The sequence below is a fragment of the Crocodylus porosus genome, unplaced genomic scaffold (genome assembly GCF_001723895.1).
Source record: "Crocodylus porosus isolate Cpor-Errol unplaced genomic scaffold, CroPor_comp1, whole genome shotgun sequence".
In the NCBI taxonomy this organism is placed as follows: domain Eukaryota; kingdom Metazoa; phylum Chordata; order Crocodylia; family Crocodylidae; genus Crocodylus; species Crocodylus porosus.
Genome location: NW_017728931.1, coordinates 47,157,300 through 47,181,079, shown reverse-complemented (window position 1 = coordinate 47,181,079; position 23,780 = coordinate 47,157,300). Strand labels below are relative to the sequence as shown.

The 23,780-nt window shown below is 43.7% G+C and overlaps 1 protein-coding gene across 1 annotated transcript in view; it reads right to left on the bottom strand.

Moving 5' to 3' along the window:
* Positions 1-23,780, bottom strand: part of RFX4 (regulatory factor X4) — a 133,812-nt gene that overhangs the window by 109,484 nt on the left and 548 nt on the right. The window lies entirely within an intron of this gene.

The following is a 23,780-nucleotide window of genomic DNA, read 5'->3' as shown; positions in this document are numbered from 1 at the left end:
CTAAAAAAAAAAGATCCGACTCAGCAGGTGCTGCCGGGCAGGGGTGGGACCCCCAGGCCCGCCCACTGCCCCATGCTATGGGGAAGCTCTACCACAGCCCCCCTGAAGCTCTGAGGCCACTGCAGGGGTGGTGAGTCCCAGGGCTTTTCTCGTTTTTTTTTCTTAAAGGACCAGAGCTGCCCAGAGCAGGGCAGCTGTGGGTGGGGCTGGAGGAGCAAGAGGGGCAGTCAGGGGGCTTATGCCAAGCCCCCCATGCAGTGTGGGACAGTAGGGGCAGCAGGGATCACCCCCCACACCTGGCAGCACCCGGTGAGCACTGGGGCTTTTTTAAAAAACACCAGGAGCTGGGGTGGTCAGGGCATCTGTGGTGGAGCTGGGAAAGCAGGCAGGGGATGGCTGGCAAGGGTCCCCTCCTCCATCCCCCTCCCCCGCCTCTAGTACTTACCAGCTCAGAGTCAGCTGAAGCTCCCTGCTGCAGCCACCGGGGACTGTCCAAATCATCGAAGGTCTCCGAATCTTTTCTGAAGATTCGGAGAGCTTTGAATTTATTTGGACCTTTTAATTGGTCCCCTAATTTGATTCAGATTCAGCAATTTGGCCACTGAATCAGGCCAAATCTCCTCCAAATCAAATCACCACCCGAAGTTTCTCACAGCCCTAGTGCACGATCCCATCATGAAATGACATCTCTAGTCACTCCAATCAGCCTACACAAGAAAGACAGGAACTTGCCAGAAAAGGAACATCTGAAGTATTAGCGCGAGGGTAGGGAGGGAACTAAGCCCTAGAAATAGTTGCCTAAACACTTTATTATCATAATGGGTAAATCCTAGCATGATGGCACAGAACATGCAGCTTATTGCTTTGCTTTGATTTTCATAATGTTAATTAGATTTGTATACTTCAGAATGGAAAAAGCAGGACATGCACCTGAGAGTTAAAGCTGAATAAATAAAATCCATGATCAGCCATAGTGAAAGAACATCCATGACAATACCCCCACCTCATAGGCAAGAGGGGCCACATAGGAGCGTATTCCCAAACAGCAGTATGAAGGAATACATCACAGGTGTTTGCTAGACCCTACTCTAAGTCTCCAGTTCTAGTTTCCCACATGGTCCTCTACCTCTTCAGCCCCTGAAAAACAGGTTGTGCCAGCTTCCTTGCCTAGAAGTGTATTTTGTGTTTGCTCCTGAAGGGAACTTGCAGTGGTGTGGCCTTTGTCCCCTTAAACAATCTCCTCTTTTCATACACCACCTCTTCTTTAGACCACTGTCAGGTTTTGAGCACAAAGGTAGCACATCTGTCACTAGACTATATGGAGCATAGGAGAGAATAAACCTAACATTTCTCGTCCCTATAATTTTCTCTTTTTGTTCAATGGGACAGGATTTCTTGCATCTTTCTGTTAACCTGCAAAAGCAAACACAGAAGCACATCTGATTACTTCTCCCTGTATGTTTGTCAGGATCCTTCTCTTCCTATTGCATCCAACATGGGCAGCGCCTTAAAACTTTGCAATGGAACCTTAATGACTAAACTACATTTCACTAAGGCCCAAACTCACAAGCGTCCACTACAATCAGGTTTCCAGGTTTTCGCTTTAGGACTGATTCTTCCTCATGTTTTGTTGCTCCTGCTGGAGATGGCCTCATTAGTGGTATCAAACACTGCCTGGGTGCCAATAGGGGAAGACCACAGTATCCCTGCTCCATGGCTGGCTTTATAAAGCACTCCGAAATTGGGTTATGTATTTCCTTTCCTTTCTCCTCTTGTTTAATTACTGTAGGAAAGAGGACAGTTTCTCCGCCCTGCAAAGGCTGCCATGGGAAGGAAGAGAAACTTGTTATTCGGGAACATGTAGTGGGTGGGGTAGGAGGCTTTAAAGAAAGCTGCCCCACCTTTTTCCTCTTCAGTGGTGGCTCTTTGGGAAGCTGCTTTGTCTGTATGCTCGCCCCCAACATTGAACCCAGTTGTCATATGTAAATGTAAAAATAGCTGCAGCTAGCTCCAAGGGAAGAAAATGATACCCTGCTCTGGCCTCTCCCTTCACCCTTCCAGCAAAAACTGAGAAGGAGTAAAGCAGAAATCGTCCCCTTCCCTCAGCCACTGGGAGCAGGCAACAGCTGTTTTTTCCTTATCTTCAGACTTTTGGGCCTGGTTTTATTTTGGTGGCAATTTTCTTGGTAATACTTTTTTTTTTACACTAATTGAACCCACTGTTTGTTGAATCCCACCATGCCACCATTTTCATTTATGAAGAAGGCAAAGCACTTTGCAAACCACAGAGCACACAACCTCTCCACTATGCGCTCACCTCTGGGATGAAACACAATTTTACTAACACATTGCAACACTAAAGACTTCTAAGTCTGAATCATTCACAACACTACCTGCTCCAGCCTGGGCTTTCCTCTGTGGTCCCAGTTAAAGTACTTATCCTTACTTACTTACTTAACCTCTGGTCTGAAAAGATGTGTGACCTGACAAGCAGCAAAGCACTTTGAAAGCTAACTCTCCAAGTCTAAATGCTCATAAGACCCTTGGCCAGTATGCCAAATTAGAGCGCATACAACAAAATGTGACTGAAAGGATGTGACTAGCATGATGAACTGAGTGGAGTATTTGTAACTATGGCAGCCTGTACTAACTGGTGAAGTTAGACATTTCCTGTGCGCTCGGAGTGAGATAGTTAGCAAGGAACCCTTAATGTTAAAATCCTAAATCCATACATAGCACCTGAATAAGTGAGCGATTTTTAAAAGTGCTGGGCACCCAACAATTCCAACAGAAACCACACTGTGATTTTCTGTATTTTTGCTTTTAAGTTAGTAGGGCTCCACCTATATAGCTCTAACTACAGCATAAGTGCAGAGATTTGCAAATTAAACCAAAAATGCCATCTACATTGTTTTGTTCAAACTGCCTGCCAGGTCATGTAGGCCGAAACTAAAGATCTGTGGAGATTTTTTTTAAATGTAAAAAAAAAAATCTTTTAAAAATACAAACTTTCTTGCCGTAATTGTAACATTCCCCTCAGGGGCTTGGAGGTTTCAAATAGGACAAGAATACACTAATTAAATAAATAAAATAAAGAAGAAAGCCAAGAAGCCTACTTTTATTTTTTCACATGAGTGAAATGGGAAAAAAAACAAGAGAAAAAAAGAAAAGTTAATAGCTTGCTTGATTTTTTCTAATTTCTTCCATGTTAATAATATACAGGTTGATCCTACAGGAAGATACGTGTGCAGCGATCCCTAATTATATCAGTAGGGCTCTAGACAGGCATGGCTTCCAATTGTGTGGGCCTAAAAGCATTGTCCTGCGACTGTAGGTGGAATATTATGGACAGGAAATGTCCCTAGAATAAGAATGCAGGTAGGCATTCAGTTTAACTGATTCACATTTACTATCTTTTCTCACATGTGATACATACTTATTTTTTCAAATACCAATTGCTGGAAATTGCTGTGCGTATTCTATGTGAGAAATGTGTTAATACCAGTTTCTGCCACTCAGCAAAAGTGAAGGTAAAATCTGTAAGCAATCCACAGAGAATGGAAAAATAAGTAAGCATGGCTCCCTAGCTGGTGCTATTCAGTTACTTACTACAAGGAATTTTTTTTTCTTCATTTTACCTTTCAAAAACATGATGCATATGTTATTACAGGGTGCACTGTATGTGAAATATATGGTATTTATTACTGTAAGAGGGACAGAGGCAGCTTCCCACCTATTAGTGGCCTCATTCCTTTTTCCATTCAGCTGGAAGCACACTTCCAGCCACTCCTCACTTCCCTTTAAAAGTTATTTCCAAAGACACAATTTTATTAAGACTACAGGTAAGGTGAATTTAATGTTATTTTTAAGATGATAGCTTCCTTTTAATTAATTAATTAATTAATTAATTAATTAAAGTGGGGGCCATAATTAATCTATTGATCGTCCTTCTATATTTTGCAAGCTTATGTATTTTTGTTTACATAGAGCTGAAGGCAAGCTCCTTGTAAATGTCACATAATTTCTGCAAGAAGTAATTGACAGTCTTGAATCCAAGGCAGTTTTTCATTCTTGATTACAAAATAGGTTGAGACAAAAATGATCAACTATAGAGTATTTTCATACAAATTAGTTCCTTCACAGTAACAAGCATTTCCTGGACTAAGTGAATTCTGAGAGTGTAGAGCCAAAGGCTGAAAACCAATGCATTAGCCAAGATATGTTTCATTATTGTGTCATTAGGTGTGTGCGAAGCGGGCCCTATTTGATTCAGATTTGGCCCAAATCAGGGACAGTGATTTGATTCATTGATTCGGATCACTGTCCCTGATTTGATTTGGCCAAATCCAAAGCTGAAGATTCGATGCTGATTCAGAGAATCAGCAATTTAGACATAGACACGCCTTTAAAGCTTTTTCTACATACCTTGAAGTAGCAGGTGCGGCTCATGAACACTGCAATGCTGGGGCACATGGGGAGTCCCACGGGAGTGCAGGGGAGTGCACTCCATGTGCTCGGCAGTGAACCAGGAAATGGACCAGAAGTACTTCCAATCCACTTCTGGGATCACCACCGAGCATGTAGAGGGCCCTCTCATACCCCCCAGCTTGGCAATCAGCCACAGGGGGACCCTGGGTGCCCCCCTCACAGACCCAGGAGTCACCAGTCACCAAGCTGGGGAGGCATGGGCAGGGGGAGCCCAGCATGCTCCCTCATGGACCCAGAAATGGACCAGAAGCGCTTCTGGTCCACTTCTGGGTCTGCTGCTGAGCATGCTGGGGAGTCCCCTATGCTTCTGTGGGACACTCCATGCACCCCAGCATTGCAGTATTTATGAGCCCCTGCTATCTAGAGGTATGAAGAAAAAACATTTAAAGCGGTCTCTATGTCTGAATCTCCGAATCTTTCTAAATCTCTCTGAATCGATTCGGAGAGATTAAAGGGTCCTCTGATTCAATTCAGATTTGGAGATTCAGGCCAAATCTCCACGGAATCAAATCAGGGACCGAAGCTTTCCACAATCCTAGGGTCATACAATGTCACACTCAAGTTATTTTACTATGAACATTTTTAATATCCAACTTTATGACCATAGGGGACGGGACTAGGAACAGTGGTCTCAAGCTTCACCAGGCAAAAATCCCTGGGGGGCACCAATCCCAGTGGTGTAGCAACGGGACAGAACAGGGAGGGCCATGCCCCTGGGCACCAGCCAGCCTGCAGGGTGCGGTGGTGGGCCCGCTAGAGGGTACTCGGTTTTGTCGGCGGCACTTCTGGGTTCAGCGATCGGCTGCTGGGAGACCACCCCCGGCTCAGTGATTGGCTGTGGATTGGGGGAGGGTGCAAATATAAGCATTGACCCCCGGGCTCCAGAGACCCACGCTACACCACTGACCAGTCCACTTGACTTCTCCCCTACATACACTACTGAATACAGGGCTATCCAACTTCTATGTCTGTGCTGTGCTTGCCATAGCAAACACCCCTGGAGGGCATTCTGGTGCCCTCTCTAAGTCAGTGCCTGAGGCAGGTACCCTGCTTGTCCTCCCTAGTTATGCCAGTGCATTAAATGAGACTATTAATATATTGAAGATTTAGGAGTTAAAACACATGCTTAAGTCTTTGCAGGATCACAACTTTTATTTATCTTCTTGTTTCTGTTTCTTATTCACACCCTTTCCTCTATCCAAAATGGTCAACAACTCTTCTCCTACTGACTAATTAGTATATTTTGTTTAAGTTATGTTTCAAAACTGAACTGGGAGGTAGGGTCTGACTTCCTCAAAGCAAACACAAGGATATGACAACTGTTGTTGGATCAAGAGCCTTGATGATCTATAGGAGGCAAGTGGGAGGAAAAAAAGGTTGAGGCTGTTTTTTATGCTATTTTTCTTTTTCAGAAGATTGATTGACAGCTCAATTCTTATTATGTGTTGTTTCTTTCCCCACTCTTTTATATTATGTAAATGTTGGGGCTTTTTCTGCTTCAGCTGATGAAGTGAAAATCTAAGATGGTCTATTTGCTGTTTGCTGCCAAACTTCTTGAAAAAACTCTCAGCACAGGGCCTAATTAGAGATGAGAGATTACAGTAGCCAATATGACTAGAGTGATTTGTATATTGAGATAACAACTGTATGTTTGTTTAAATTCCTACATTTTAATTGGTTAATACATGGCAGTTAGCCAGAGGCAATTGTAGCTGACATTATATATAATCATGAATTGTCCTGAAACAAAATTAATAGAGTTTAAGGCCAAAATAGCCAAAATGATTATCTACTCTTACTGGCATCTGTCAGGCAACTACAATGTAGGGATGCTAGCCACTATGAAACTATACACTTTTCCCTAAGTTATGTGATTGTGTGATAATCAGTGACTGGGAATTTTTAAGAACTGTACTATATATAAATTTCCATATATAAATTTCCAATTTCTTGGAATTGGCTTTAAATCAATCACAGGAAGGTTATTCTTTATAATCATAATTCTAGATTGTGGATTTCACTGTTTGATAAGCCTTTGTGGCTCCTGTACTCAGAATATTCAATCAGTTTGCTGACAAGAAAAAACACAACTATTTATTTGCTTCAGTTTCGCATATGGAACAAGATTTGTCTCATACAGATGACTGATCACTTCAGTTTGCCCATCATGGTGACAGGGCCATCTCTGTAGCAGGAACGATCCTCTGTTAAGAACTAGCGAAGGCCAACCCAATTTTTTTGATCCAGCCACTAACAAACTTTGATGGTTTGGCTGCACTAGGATATGAATCTATTCCACTTCTGATTTTTGTTAATAGCTTTGGATATAACCTTCCAGCAATGTTGCAAAGCAGCTTTAAAAGAGTGTGTGAAGTGACTGAAATACAAGGGAAAATATATATGTAGAATGTACGGGAAACCCTCGCTATTCGCGGGTCAGCATTCACAGTTTCAAATATTCACGAAACCAGAACCTGCATTTTAAATACACTATATACACTTATAGGAGCTCCTCAGGAGCTTTGCACTTGCTGCCGCCAGGCTCCTCCTGGAGCCATCAGCGCTGTGCCCCCCCACAGCTGCCAGGGGCACTGCATTCATGAAAGCAGTGCCTCATTCGTGGATTTTGCCATTTACGGGGGATTCAAGAACATATCCCCCATGAATGGTGAGAGTCGCCTGTAGTTACTGGAGGAAGAAATTGGTCTGAACACCAGGATTTAACATCAGACTTGCAAAGAGTGCCATGAGATATTTAATATCCAGAAGCAACTAAACTATAGGGTTGTGCGAAGTTTCAGTCCCTGATTCGGTTTGGCAGAGATTCAGCCCATTCGGTGGCCAAATCTCCAAATCAGTATCAAATCAGGAGACCCTTTAATCTCTCTGAATTGAATCAGAACCCTCCAAATTGATTCAGAGAGATTAGGAAAGATTCAAAGATTCAGACAGACACAGCTTTAAATGATTTTTCTACATACCTCAATGTACCAGGTGGCTTGTGAATGCTGCAATGATGGGGTGGATGGAGCGTCCCACAGAAGTGCGGGGGGCTCCCCAGAGCTCTCGGCAGCAGACCCAGAAGTGGGCCAGAAGCACTTCCGGGTCCACCGGGGAGAGCAACTGGTGCCTCCTGGTCTGGGAGGGGACACCCAGGATCCCCCCATAACTGATTGCAGAGCCAGGGAGGTGCAGAGAGGCCCCCCACATGCTCCCTGGTGGATCCGGAAGTGGACTGGAAATATGTCTGGTTCACTTCTGGGTTCAGCACCAAGCATGTGGGGAGCCCTCCTGCACTCCTGTGGGATGCTCCATCTCCCCAGCATCACAGCGTTCATGAGCCATACCTGGTACCTTTAAATCTGTGTCTGTGGCTGAATCGCTGATTTTCCAAATCAGCATCGAATCTTCAGATTTGGATTCGGCCAAATTGAATCAGGGACAGTGATCTGAATCAACTAATCATATCATTGTCCCCAGTTCAGACCAAATCCAAATATGAATCAAATACAGTTCATTTCACACACCCCTACTAAAGAATTCAGTTTACATTTCATAGATTTCATAGACATCAGGGCTGGAAGGGACCTTGGGAGATCATCGAGTCCAGCCCCCTGCCCAAAGGGCAGGACGTCAGCTGGGGTCATAGGATCCTAGCAAGATAAGCATCCAATTTACTCTTGAAGGTGTTCAATGTAGATGCTTGAACCACCTCCGCTGGCAGACTGTTCCAGACCTTGGGGGCTCGGACAGTAAAGAAATTCTTCCTTATGTCCAGCCAGAGAGATGGTAATTCATGCAACACACTGGACCAGGATGTGGTATTAGTTAAACATTCTCAGAGGAAAGAGTGCCATTTAATTAAACAATTGCCATCACCTCTTTCTGCAGCACCTGTTTTTCCATTTTCTTCAAATGGCAACCATCCCAGTTCTTGCCCAGTCAGCTGCATACAAATGTTCTTGTGACAGCTGAAGTCAAGAAGGTGTGGCTACAGATAAGTTTATCTGCTAGATAGGCAGAGGTACAGGATAGCTCAGGGGACTGGCTACAGGATATGGAGTCTTCATTCTCCTTTTCCAAACACAGATATTATTATTGGAAGATTTTTTTTCCTGATCTGAATGCTTGTCTGCTAGGAACAAGCTTCACCATAAGATCACCAGGTCAGTTCACATGGGTCAAGGAACAATCTCATGATAGGCACCCTTGTCCTTAGGAAAAATGTCTCAGAATAAATGCTCATGACTAGACAGTTGATGGAGACTGTATCTACCCCTTACCTTCAATATTCTTTCCCTAGACTGAAGCACACTGATACACAAGAAAGCTTTCATCAGTGTTGCCCAAGTCAAACCTATTCTGTGGACATAAAACTTTCATCTCAAGAATTGCTAATCCAGTAATATTCACAAGCACTAAATTTGCTTTGACCATCACATACCCATGCTTGTATAGTTCATACCACAGTGGGAACTCAACTACAGCTTTATGCACAACCATGCTTTGAGTAAAATGAAGATAAAAGAAAAAGAACAAATCTAATTCTTTTCTTTGGGAGAAAAAGAAATCTACATGTTACAGTATTGTCATAACCTATATGTCAGACAAACAAACAGAGAGCACAACTCAGTACTTTAAAATTCACTAAAACCAGCCTAATTACTAAGACAACAACAGAATGCACCCTTTCGTGATGGCAAGTAATCACTGCAGAACAGCAACATGAAAATATGATTGTGATTCACTCCCACCCAAGTCAAAGATAACCATAATGATGCAGAGCATTTTGATGTTTTGCATACACAAACCATCTCCATCACCCAAGAAGTACACTGTAGTATGGGTTGTTAAGATAATGGCAATGTTACCTACAGGTACATTCTGCAAGCTATTAGAATATCCTTTTGTTTGAAAGGAAAATAAAACATATAATGATATCTTTGAAACCTCTATTCACTGAAGCAAGGGTGTGCTAAGAAACCAAGCTTAATTTAAGCTCAACCACCTGATATGGAACCGAGTTATTGAAGATCCCACCATTGTTGTTTGGCAGGGTCCAATAGACACCAATTGCAATGGATAGTGTAAAAATGAAAAGAAAAGTTAAGAAAATGTTAATAAGACTTATCAACTAAGGCCAAACAGCACAGACTAATACAAACAACATCATAGAAACTTAAGTAAAGGACCATGCTTTTGGCAAATTAAGTCTCCTCTGCCTCTTCAAGAACATCTTTCAATCAGTACTACCTTTCAATGACTTCATGATCACATACCCCACTTCCTGTTCTCAGGAAAGTTTCTGTTTGACTGATGGAGTACATCAGCCACTGGAAGCCTGGGCTTGCTACTCTTCATATTGTTATTGTCATTGGTCACATACTTTTTTTGCCAGTGCATTGTCAGTAACTTCCTGGATGTCCAGAACAAACTGGGTCTTGTCTTTGGTTCTGTTTAGCTCTCTTCAGTTCTTTCACTAGAGCCTATCCTCAGAGATGATGATAATGCATGATCTTGGTGTGCAAGGTATAGCCATTACCTTGGCAACCTGCCAGTCACTTCCTCTTTGAAATCTAACATTATTTCCCACTTCCAACAGAGGCAAAACATCTGGCATTCTGATTGCAGTAACTTCTTCTGTTCTGGTTTTCTGGCATATGGTTTTGTTGGAACTACTTCAGAGTTAATAGTCTTCGGTCCACAAAATGTGTTAAATATTGGCATGAATGTTTTTGTCCTTTTGCCTATAAGTCTCTGAACTGGTGATCCTAATGAAGCATTGTGAGATGTGTTGTGGTATTCTAAGAATGCTAAGTATGGACTCCTTGAATCCACCAGCCTCTTTTGTTTTGTTTATTCAGTTCTTTGCTCTTTGTATTGATTTCCCTGCTAACCCATTTGATAGCATGTAGGAAGGGCTTGGTTCAGTGTGTTTAAACCCATACAGCAAAACTGAATCATAGATCATATTTTGTTATTTACTCACTTAGAATCCTACAGCAAGTAAACTGCAATTTGCAATAATTGATCTTTTCACTCAGGGTGTCAGTCAAGAGCTCATTTAAAAAAAATTAGAGGAGTACTTCGTTAGCAAGAGAGAATGAATTATTATTAAAGAGATTTGACTAAGCATAATCTCAGACTAAGCACAATCAGGAACCTTATGGTACCTATGGGTTTCTGCAATCTGATTCTTGTGTTTATTGCAAACTGTACAGTCCACAGCAGCATTCAGATCCAGTCAGAAAGCTTCTCAGCCTCTGTCCTTCCCCTCCTCAGTAACCACACAGATAAATTATGCTTAACATTTCTGACCTCTTGCTGTGTGTGGAATTACGATGACATGTTCATTTTACCATATCCCATCATTGGTGGCCTGTTTATCTCTATATCCATATTGTTTTAGACTTTGTACACATTTCAAATTAGATGTGCTTACTGCTAATGCTTTTATTTGGGAAGGAGTTTTTATGAGCCCTGTAGCTATCCACTGTTCTTTGCAGTATTCAGTCAATTTTTCATGCAGTAGTGTGGAGGATGTTACTTTCTCTGATCTCATGGCAGCATCATTTCTTTTCACTTAGGGTGCAGACAGATGTTCAGACCCCTACTTTAACTCACAGCACTTTACATAAAGCGACATGAGTAAGAGTACCCCCTGCCCCAACAGACATTTGTCTGTTGGGCTCGGGGGAGGTAGTCGAGCTTGCCTGCACTGGCCCTCCTAGCCAGCAGGATCAAGCCTGCCTGCACCTCCCTTCTCCCCAGCCCTCCCCTCCCCTCCCATTTCCTCCCCCACCCAAGCTCTGGGACTGTTAGCAATGCAGAGGGGGGCAGAGGGAAGGAGCAGCTCTGAGTTGCCAGCTGGGGTTTGCTGCCCGGCCTGAGCTGGAGGGAGCCCGGCCTGAGCCAGGGGCAGGGCAGGGCTGTATCAGCCCAGCCCAAAACGTAAAAAATTAACTCTAGGGAACACAGCACTCTAAAGCAGAGCACCTTCATCTAACACCTTATTTGAGGATGGTCAATTTTTTGTGTGATCAGCCACTTTAAATGCAGTCTGCAGCTATGCATGTGTGTTATGGCACAGCTGTAGAGCACTTTCAGGGGCGTGATCATATGAAAAATGTAACTTGTATAAGCGCCCTTAGTTATGAGTGGTACCAGAATAAAGTTGGTATCTTAGTGGGTTTATACATGTGATCCAGCGGGTGGGGATGGGGACTTTAATTAGAGCGGTTCCATGTGGTACACAAGATGCATAATTACCACTCTCCAGCAGACTGGGTTAATCCAGCAGACTGAGTTAATCACATCTGCTTGTATATAGACACCTTCATTGATCATTCTGCTAACCATTTGACTTTGCTTAACCCAGTTCAAAAGGGGACTGAACCAATTATTGGAGGAAAGGTCCATCAGTAGGTAGATAGAGGTACAACTTCTGAATCAAAGCTTCCTAAACCTTTGAATGCTGGAAACTGCAATGGGAGAGGAATGGGATTGGAAAATTCTGGTAATGCCCTGTTCACCCTCCACCTTAGCATCTGCTCTCCACCACTGTGTGAAACAGGCTACAGAGCATGATGGACCTACAGCCTGGCCTAGTAAATGGAAGTTATTATGGATAACTTAATTTGCATGGTTCTGCAACATATAATCAATCGTTTCATCTCTCAGCTAGTCCTAATGGAGAAAATAGGCCCTTTTCAAGTGATAATTTTGTATACATCAAAACGTCTGACAGTTTGCAAACACCCTCATGGACCCAGTTTAATGTATTACAAATCTCCAGTGCTTCAGGGTATGCTGTATGTAGTAATATGGTAGATCTTACCTTTCTCTGCAATATTCCTTTCCCAAGGAAACTTAGAAATAGTATAACTATTTCCTTTTCTGTGTCAGGTCCCTTCACAGTGTGAGGGAAGGCTTCTCTTGGTGCACTTTTGCCAAGATTTGGTTCACTTCTTAGGCTATGCCACTGTGCAATTAATAGGTGACACAGTGGAGAGACTAATTTCTTAGGACCAGCCACATAACAGGGTTACAGAAAGTGACACCTCTGTCACATGGGGATCAGTGGCTGCTCACTAGCAGTTTGGGGTAAATATCATTTTGATTATTGTTAACTCACTTATGTACATGAAGAGGCATGAATGCCTCAAGTAACTGACTCAGTCCTTTCTTACTGAAGCACGAAGTTAAAAGTAATTTGGTTGGATGGAATAACATGAAGGCAGTAAGGGGCAGGTTTATATCAAGTGCTCATGAAGTACCTCTACCTCTACCTCTACCCAAGAAGATACTGAATCCAACAGACAAGGCAAGCAAAGATGACTAAGCAGGAAGCTGAGAAACAGGATCAGAGGTACAATAAACAAACAAAACCACCCAAAATAAAACCCAAAAAACCAGAATCACCAGCAGGAATATGGAGGGGAAGAAGCGAAAGACTGAGCATTTGGGGAGGAGAAGGAAAAGGGGAGGAAGACAAAAGGGATGAAAAGAAAATAACATGGAAGAGCAGGTGCTCAGAGATAGAAGAGAATGCTGAAAGAGAAGATAAAGACAGAGAGGAGACCAAAGAAAAAATGAAGAAAAGAGAAAAATGGAGAAAAGAGAAAGAATGAGCAAGAAAAGATACTGAGAAAAATCTGTCCCCTCAGAATAAGCACCTTTGGTCAGAGAGACACACCGAACTGCCCTATCAGGGATGCCTGGCTGACTTCTTAGGATGTGGCAGAAAAATAAAGAAGGGCCTGAATCACCTGACTTTAGAAAAGAAAAGCAATTATAAAAAAGAAGCTATATCAAGAAGATAAGAAGAAAAGAAAATGTTCCCCCCACCCCTGCAATAAATGCGTGCTCAGGGAATATTTGGTGCCAACATTTCTAAGAGAGCGCTATGCATCACACACAAGAGGCCCCAACAGAAACTGGTGTCCTACCATACTATGCATTTCATTTACCAGTGGTAAGAGAGTTCCTGTCTCTTAGACCTTACAATCCAAGTACATTTCTGAGAGGCTTCTTGAACTCGGCTTTGCCAGCAAGACACACAGTGAGAGATTTAAAAAAAAACAACCACAGAGTAAATTCGGTGCCTTCCATTCTCTCTCCTTTTCCTTCAGAAAGCAACACAGGTCTAGACAAGCATTTCTGCAACAGCAAGGCTGGCCTTCCCAGAGAAGTCCCCCAGCTCTTCCAGGCAGTGTGTAGGCAAGCCCAGGAAATATTAGAAAGAAAAGGGAGTCTTCTTTCTTTTTTGCTTTAGATTCACTAAAACAAGAGTCTAGTATTGAATATTCAGCACTGAATACTAACTGCTCAATAGATGGTCTGTTTGCTGAGCTCATAGTGGAAGTGACCCAGCACAGAGGGGAGGTGAACAGGCTGCTCCTCCATCCATGGGATTAAAATGCTCTCTAAATGCAGCCTCCCAGTCCTTTCCCACTACAATGAAAGCCCTTTGCTGCCCTGACCACAACCCATTTTAAAATGTTTACATTAGACATCCCCCCAGTGCCTCGATCCCCAAGTACCATCTCCATCATTCTGTGTTTAGGAACAAAATCTAAACAGGAAACCTTGCCTAGATAGCTGACCAAAAACACTGGGATTTCTTATTACTGCCACCTGTGAGAAAGGAAAATCAGAAGGCCATGTTTTCATGATTAAAGTACCCTGCAGCCCCCATTGTTCTTAGAAGCCACAAGGTGGAAGCTAAAGTTTCCCAAGAGGACACCAAGCATGTCCATTGTTTTGCAATGTACTTTGGAGGGTTTTTTAAAAACTCCACTCTCCCACTGCGCGTTGCACTTTTTGGCTATGAACCAAGCAGGAGCTGCACTGGAGTGAAGGGTCTATGCAAACACACCCAGGGCCTCTCTCACGCAGAACTTCCTCTAGGGCCAGGGTTTCCTCCGGGGGCAAAGAAAACTCATCCAGCTTCCATGTGAAATTCTAGGAGCCCAGAAAAATAGGTCTGTAGGAAGCTAGATATTTGGGGACCTGATTTAAGCCCTTCTCCTGCTCCCCCTTGCTAACACCAGAATGTTGCTTTCATCACCAGCAGCGTATTGTGTCCTGTATCTCAGTAGAGTTCAAGAAATTATTAAATAGTGCATAGATGTGAATCTAATTCAGGAAGAATATATTTTAACCCACTTTATATAATTTAATTCAATGCACTGATATTTACCCCCAAGTTTCTTTAGCTCACCATAATTTTAAAAAATCACTGCAATTATTCTTGCCAGTTTACTGAACTATAAATGTAGCACAGCCAAAGAATACAGAACTAGTGATCATTGAGTTCAGTTGAAAAGCTCCCATTGACACCAGTGGGTGTTGGTTCAGACCCTGTAAGTCTATGTAGAAGCAAAACAAGTATATTGCCACTATAAAGCAAACTGTTATGGCAGGGATTTTCAACCTTTTTAAATACGTGTACCCTAGCAGCCAGATGCAGAGCACGGGGGGCGCACGGCTGGATGAAGCATTGGGGCAGGGGCGGGTGGGGGGGAGGCTGCAGCTGAACACAGAGTGGTGGTGCAGGGTGGTGGATGGTGCCAGCTGCTACCACATGAAACCATCCCCCCCTTTCACATCTGGCCAGCCAAGCAGTGCCTGTGCAGCCTGCATAGGTCGCTGCTGCCCTCACCCCACCCTGGCCCTGCTCCTGGGAGGTGGCAGCGTGGGGTGGTGGGTTGCAGATCTCCATCCCCGACTGTCTGCACGTACTCGATGTGTACATTTTAGTGAGTTTGCAGCATCAGGCATAGTATTTAAAATACAAGTGCTGGAGACAGCCAAATATATAGGGTGACCAAACACCCTGGTTTGGCTGGGACAGTCTTGGATTTTGAAGGCCGGTCCTAGACAGCCAGTCAAAATTAAAATTAGTACACTGGGTGCAGGGCACTGGGACACAGGGCAGGGAGGTGGAATGGCACAAGCTGTGAAATAGGAAGTCCTAGCAGACAGCAAAATTGCAGTAAAATAAGTTAGCTTGATTAACAGAATGGTTATTAAAAAGGGAGATGATTGTTAACACTTGTGAAGTAAAGAACAATGGGTCATTAACAGGCCAATGACCCACTTTGCTGCCTGAACAGTAATATCAGAGGTGTACCATACTGCCCCACCCCTGCCTCTGCCTGCCTTGAGTGTGGGGAGAGACAGGGGGAGGCATGCCCTGGATTTCACGTTGTCCCATATAGTCACCCTACATATAGAGAAGGTCTATCTGAATGACTCTGATCAGCACAAGCTTTACCAGAGTTTAAAGCTAGTCACTGATAAGCGGAAAGAAAATGCATATAGAACAATATAAATTGGTGTTTTTGAGGACATTTCTCTTAAAACTAGATTAATTTTTGTGGTCTGATCTTGAAGTCATCATCTTACTCAAAACCCCTGTTTTCTTCAATGCTGGTGATCATCCTTGCACCCGAAATACACTCCCCCTTAAGAACAAGATTTAAAATGGAAATGCTGCTACAATGCAAGAGCTTAACCCTGTACTGCTTTGAGCACCCAAAGCTCCCATTGCTATCAATGGGATGTTTAACATAATGACTTGAAGAATGGGGCCTGGAATAGAACAGAACAGAACAATTTTGAAATCCAAATTCACATGTATAGTTCAATGTTCTAAAATTAATGCTGTATGTTTGAATTAGACCAATCTGTCCAGCTGCCAAAATCTTATATTGTAATATATCACCATGACATCTGAGTTATTATTTAGAAAAATGTGGGAGAATGTATTCATTCTAAACTGTCACACTGGTTGATGTGAACTGGCTACTGTACTCACATAAGAAAATCCATGTTAGAGAAATGCTTTCACTGTCCAAACAAACTTACCAACCACAGTCAAAATGAAAGAAATAAGACACTCCTTAGCTCAGCATTTCAGCCCTTCATAGACTAGCTCAGGGCACTATAAACTGAAAACAAGCCTTTCCTCTGTTGGATCCAATGAGGCCCTGAGTCCTTTTGAACCTCTTCCCTTTTTTTTATTACAAGCTTACTTTAAGGGGGGGGGAGGAACTTATCAAAATATGTAAAGACGATCAGTTACTTAAAGCAGAAAATGAAATCTTTACTCCATTGTATTCAAGAGGAATTATGTTATTGACTTCCAGAGGTTTTAACATTAATGTTTTATCACTAATGAACATAGCATAGGACAAATCTTTCAAAGGAAGATAAATGGAAAGAAAGGAAAGCAACGGCTGCTAATTTTATGTATGAATTAAATGCAAATAAATAATTACATCTTCATAACTATTGAGGAAATTCATTAGGGATTTGATCAATATAACTTTCCATATGAAGGTTGGTTGGTTTCAACAGGTGTTTTCATATGGAAGAAAGTGGCAAAATCCAACCCTAGAACAAATATATATACGATTCTTCACTTTCTTCTTTCTCTCTCCCTCTCTCTCTCTCTGTATTTTTTTAGGCTTGGATTCTGCCACTTTCTTCCATATGAAAACACCTGTTGAACTTGAAACCAATAGGAGTTCTTCATGTAGAAGGTTATATTGATCAGATCCGTAATGAGTTTCCTTAATAGTTATGAAGATGTAATTATTTATTTGCATTTAATTCATACATTAAATTAGTAGCTATTGCTTTCTTTTATAGTTCCTATATATATTTATATTTAAAACACACACACATGCAGTTGTGAGAAGTACACACGTATACATTTACATGAACAAATGTTTCTAATATGTACATATCACAAAACTGTCCACATGTCTAAGTCAGTATAATCACCAACACTAACAAGGGGAAGAAGGAAGAATTATCTACATGATCACTCAGCTGCAGAACATCTATTATACTCTCCATTATCCTAACTAGAACATAAGCAATCAATTTGCTCAGCTGCTGTGGTGTCAGGCTCTAACTGGTCAAATCTTAGAGTCCTCATTTTCACTAACAATGAAATAAATGGAAAATTTAGCACAGATGCGGGAAAATAGATAACTGGTGACAACTCTGAAAATTCACGTACACCAACATTTGTGCAGTTACAGGCTAATTATTTTGATTTTAATATCATATAAAATAGCCCCTGCAGTACTGACCTACTTGATGACCCACTAATGGGTCCAAAAGTTTTGCTAAAACCTACCAGGTTCTGGCCTTATTCAAGGCTACCTGCTCAATTCTTGACTCTTTGCAGGTATCAGTATTCAAATACCACCCAGATTTAAGTGACCGCAGTATTTCATCTTATTGCCATTTTGCTAAAGTAAGCAAACCTATCCCCCTTACCATTCACCCCACTTCATCTTTTCCTACTTTTTGAGCACATTTCAAAATAATAACAAAAAATAATAAAGAAAGGTCTTATACATCTGTCTTTCAGCCCTGCATTTTGGCTTTGCTTTTTTACTGAACCCCACTCCATAAATTATTCTGCTTTTACAGGATGTTTCCAAATTATGGCTCATTATATTTTACTAATGTATAAAGTTGGGACCCTTGTGTTTTAGTACGAAGGTGTTAAAAATAAAATACTCCTCATCTTTAAACTGATACATATTCTATATGCATATTTAACTCAAGAGAAAATAAATACTGCAGGAAAGCTGTTGTTATTTTGTATAATAGATCAGAGTGCAGGGTTCACAAGTGCACCATGTCCTGAATAAACAAGTCTACAGTCTGAAACACACAAATCCAACAAGTCCAATCCTGGAGTCCTTTCTGAAATGGGAATTTTGCTGAAGTAAAATCTTTAGGACTGGGTCTTATACTGCAACTTTAAAAAAAGCAAACAATTAACTTACTTGGGGTTTGTACTTTTGTCTAATGAAATACAATTTTGTTACATCCCATGATATTCAAAAGCACTTTTTTTTAAATAGCCACTTGTGAACAACAGGTAAATAATGATTTCTAATTTATTTCACATGCTCAGCTGAGAAAAAAAGCCTTTAGACTTCATCCACAAAAATCCTTGCACCTCACATGTTTTCTAGACCAACATAGCTACAACATCACTCAAACATTAGGGCAATATCCCCCCTAATTTTTGGAAATAATTCAATAGTAACTAAAGAAACCATAAAACTGTTTTCCCACTTGACCAAATTCAATTTTATTTGTATACCCAAACCTCACTGACTTCACCCTGCAAAACGAATACAGGATCAGCCCCAATAACTTAATTGGCTCTACAGCTATGCAGGTATTGGAATACTGTAATAAGAACATTTCTATTACTATGTAAGCCATTAATTAATAAAAATATTCTTCAGCTATGAGTAGTTTGCTTTTCCTGTAACATTAGACAATGCAATGGTCTTGAAAAGTTGTAAGATAGTTTTTCAGCAACAAAATCCATAATCCATTTGAATTAAAAATTCCCAAGACCTGAGGTTTCACTCTGTCATATTATATAAACACTTGAAAAATTCTTCAACTATTGCTTTGTCAACTACAATGCTAATACTTAAGGTATAAAAATGTTATAACTTTACAACAATTTTCATTAAGAGAATCAGCTTATAACATTCTTTATTATGAGTCACTACTCATACTCTAGGTTTTCTTTTAACGTTAAGGTCATAAGCAGAATATGTACTACTAAAATATACCACTTTATTCTAAAGATATAAGACAGGTCTTTTTAATTTACAGATGGTTACCATAATTAATCCTCAATATACTAATGTAAATATATCCCAAACACCCTACTGATGCCAAAATGCATGTGTTTCATGAGGTGTAAAGAGCATTTCAAGATGCACATAAAAAGTGCTATATGGGTCTGATCCAAAGCTTTCTGAAATCAGCAAAAGTCTTTCAACTGATTGTAATGGATTTTGGAGGAGGCATGGAGTTTCAGCCTTCGGTCCTTAAAGATCTGATCTTTCTCCCACTGAAGTCAGCAGAAGACTTACCATCATTTATGTTAGGAGCAAAACTGGGGTCTCTCTAACAACAGATGCCCCCACTCCATTCTTTAAACATACTTTCACCAAAAAAAAAAAAAAGAAAACCAACAAAAACACTCCTGCAAAAAAAATATCTCCTTTCTATTATCCCCTTACTTTGACATGCTGGGGTAAGGAACATTCTCAGAGGGTGCCATAAAGAGTGGCAGGCTGGCAACACTCCAGTTCCTGTCTTAGGAAAGACATGCTGTTCTTCTGCAACCCCAAAAGAAGTGTTTTTGGTGGGAAGTGATGGAGGTGTGGTTTGGACCTCTGAGACAGGGCTGAGGATACAGAGCTAGGAGCCACTCCTCCTCCTAGCCAAAAGCACAAAAATCATCTCTTCAGCGCAACCAAAACAAATGTGCTGTTTGGATGAACAAATTCAATACTGACAGCTCATGTCACCATGAAGCAAAGGGTTCACAGCTGGAGCATGTGTGTTTCTTAGGAGCTCTGGGAAAGGGGGCTGCTTTGTGGAGGTGCGTACATGTGGGCTCCCATAGGTGCTCAGCAACATGACATAGATTTAAGAAGTCTCCATTAGCCACAAGAGAGAGGCACCTTTCACCCTGTCTCAGATACTCAGGCAGGAACCGCACCTCAGCCCCATGCAAGCAGTGCTGCTGCTGGTCTTGTCCAACAGGTAACAGGGAGGCACACTGACATATCCATTGGGTCCTGGGGTCATGGAGAAGTAGGACTGGAAAAGACCTCCAGAGGTCACCTAGTACAGCCCGCTGTTTGAGGCAGGATCATCCTTATCCAAATCACCCTCTGAGTCCTATAGTGCATCACAGGTAAAGAAGAGGTGAAAACAGGGTGTTGCCAATGCCTTATCACTAAAACTGCAGAAATGTGTTGGTTTAACACATGCTGGGATGATACTGGGAAGATGACACAGGCCCACATTACACAGTATGGCCAAAACTCCATGGCCCTCACCAGTCCGGCTTTGGCAGGGAAGAAATCTTTTCTGACCTCAGATTTAGTCATCCACTTGCGCACATGAACAAAACCCTCCAGTCCAGTACCCAAGTACTTTCTCCATATGAAGTACCAGCAGGATCACCATGGTAGGGCAGTTAAAACCCCCTCTAGGTGTGGCCAGTGTCCAATGCTTCAGGAGAATGCAATCTCCCCCACGCCCTACAAACCACATGTAGAAGTGAAATAAAGCATTCAGTGGGGGTCTGTTCCCTATCTCCCCTCCCCTGCCATCAGGGTAGGACAGGCATGAGGAAACTGGGCAGCCACCTGGGGCCTGGACAGAAAGGGGGCCCAAAAATGATCATTTTTATTATTATTATTATCATCACCATCTCCGGTGAAGTGGGGTCCACCAGGAATACTAAGTACAGTGCTGCCTGCCATTTGGGAGGGGGGTGCTAGGCCAGGCAAAACCCCCTTGCATGACGCAGCAGGTTCAATCCCGTGGACTAGATCAATGGTTTTCACCCTGTGGGTTGCGACCCAAAAGTAGGTGGCAAGAATATGTGAAAGGGATGTGAACAAACTTTAAAAATGGAGCAACTAGGATCAGGGTTACCAGAATCTGCAATGGGCTTCCAAGGTAGGCAGTGCTCTCCCCTACCATGGGAGTCTTACGAGGAGACTGGACAAGCACCCAGCTGGGGCCATCTGACCCCAGGGCTCTTTCCTGCCCAGGGCAGGGGGGTTGGACTCAATGATCTACTGAGGTCCCTTCTGACCCTAAAAAATCTATGAAACTAAAAAGGAGAAACTATGAAAAATCTATGAAACTTACTTTTAAAGAAGAAACAAGTGGGAAACTGGGGCTTTCCCTTGCAGTTGGGCAGAGCTCCAGCCTGCCAGGGGCTGCTTGGGGGGGCCCCACAACCTGCCTGGGCATGGGGCACGGTGGGTCGGGACTGGGTGGGGATCAGCTATGGATGAATAGGTCCTGGTACAAAAAAGGTTGAGACCCACTGGCCTAGGTGACCTGTGGTGGGCCCTTCCTGCTTCCCTAGGACAGCTGTGAGAGAAGTGGCCCTGCGCTCCAAGGTGGCTGGAGGTGTGCACGTCTGTCTGCCTAGCACCGCTGAATGAGCGACTAGCAAGGGCTGCATTGCTGCCTCCCTGGGGCACACGCATGCTCCCTCAGACCCAGCTCCTTCCTGCCTGCCCCTTTGTTGTGCGCTGGTGCAGCTCTCCCCGCTGCCCAGACCCTGTGAAACCACCTCGTTTTTGGCTCCCACTTTTTTTTTGCTCTCTTTGCAAAAAGTGCTGCCCCCCGCCCCTTGCAATCACTGTGGGGACGGCTCTGGGGGGGCTGCGGCTGTGCATGGGCACCTGGGCCTGGCCCTTGCAAGAAAACTTCTCCCATGCACAGGTCCAGCTCCACCCAGGACCGCAGCCCAGGGGCTGCAAGAGCCCCTCTGCCCCTTCAGCTGCTCGCCCACCCCCTCCAGGCGCCCTGCCCAGCTGGCACAGCCCCGCAGGGCGGGGGGGGGGGAGGGGGGGCAGTTTAATCTACAAATGAGTCAGTGGGAGTGGAGGGGGGTCTATATAGACCTCTGCACAGATTCCCCCCCCCCACACACGCACACACGCCCCAGCTCTCCCTTGGTACACGTCACACAAAGGGCAGGGGGGCAGCCTTGGCGGTTTCCGAGCTGCCTTTAGCTTCCAACGCCCGCGGGTCAGGGAAGGGAGGGGGAGAGTGTCAGTAATTGAGGCAGACCCCCCCCCCTTCACAGAAAAAGCCCCAGAAATACCCCGCACGGGGAGGCAGAGCGAGCACACCCCCCTCCCCGCAGCTGCCCCTGCCCCGCCTGGCCTCTCCCCCATCCCGCAGCAGCGGGGCAAGGAGCCAGGCCCACCAGCCCTCTCGACGGCTTCTCCCTCTTGCCCCTCTCAGTCAGCCCCGGGTCCCCTTCTTGCCCCTCTCAGTCAGCCCCGGGGGGGGGGGGCACCTCCATGCCCGCGAAATCATGCCTCTGCTTCTCAGCACTTAATGCATTTCCCAAGCCACATGGAAAGTCTCTCCTTTAAACTCATCCCGCTTAAAAAAAAGAGAAAAGAAAGAAGCCAAAAGACGAGGCTCAAGGTTGAAGGAAAGGAAGAGGCTTTGTGATGCCTCCCGGTGTGGAGACATGGAATGGAGGGCAGAGCTAAGCTATAAAACCGGTTCAAAGTGTAAGTCTCCTCAGGAGGATTTTCTTTTTCTTCGGGTTTTGTTGTTGTTGTTGTTGCAAAAATCTAGTTGGTCTGATCAAAGATCCCACCTCTCCCCCGGGCCTGACATCATTTCCCCACTCGCTCGTCATGGGAAGAGGCCGCTGTGTGAACTAAGTAGGACACCCCTCTTTGTGAGGGCAGTAGGACCGGCTGATGCCGGAGTAGGTCGCAGTTCAAAGTTGGAGGTGGTGAAAGGGTTGGGGGGGGGTCCTTTTGGGGGTCCCCCCCCGGGTTCCTTTTTTTTTAAAGGATAAAATTGTTAAGGAGAAATCAAAACATGGCTGATCTCCCCCCCCCCATGAAGCCATATTTCTCCACAAATGCAAAAGGATCTTTACATAACAACTAAAACTCAGGAGAAAAGCTAATTGGATTAAGTCCTCTGAAAGGGAGGTTAAGGTGTCTGAATGAGACAACTGCAAAGCTCCACTTTTCTAGCCATCTGTTTAGCAAGGCCAAAGTGCTGATTAATATCATCCTAATCAATCGGGGGGCGGGGGAGGGGGCGTTTATTAGAAGCCCGCTGCGTTTGGAGACCGGGGCGCAGGCGGCGCGGGTCTGAGCTCCGCGCCGGGGCCTCTCGCCCGCACCCGACTCCCGCACCCGCAGCAAAGCGCCCCGGCGAGGGCTGCCTGCGGGCAAGCGGCACTGCTCAGCCGGGTGCAAACGATCCTTTCTTTCCCCGACGTGTTCACCCTGGGAAAACAGCTCCGCATTTGGCTTAGGGGCCAGACGTCGCCCCCAAGCAGGTTGTTCCCCCGCCCGGGACAAAGGTTGGGGTCCTTCTGCCGCGTTTAGTCCTGAGCGCCCCAGCTCCAAGAGCAGTCAGCCAGGCAGCGCCCACCCCCCCAAGTACAGCCCCGCCACGTGGCAACATTGCCCTGCTATACACACACCAGACAGATATCTATATAGAAATCTAAATAGCTATAGATGCTTAGATCTCTTGATAGCTATTTAAATATCTATATATCGATATAGCTTTCTGGCTTTCTATATATCGATATCTAGCGATCTATATACATCTATGTAGATATCTCGCTATCTAGCGATCTATAGATATAGATATATCTATAGATATAGATATCTAGCTATCGATATACCTATAGCTAGCTAGCCATATGGAGA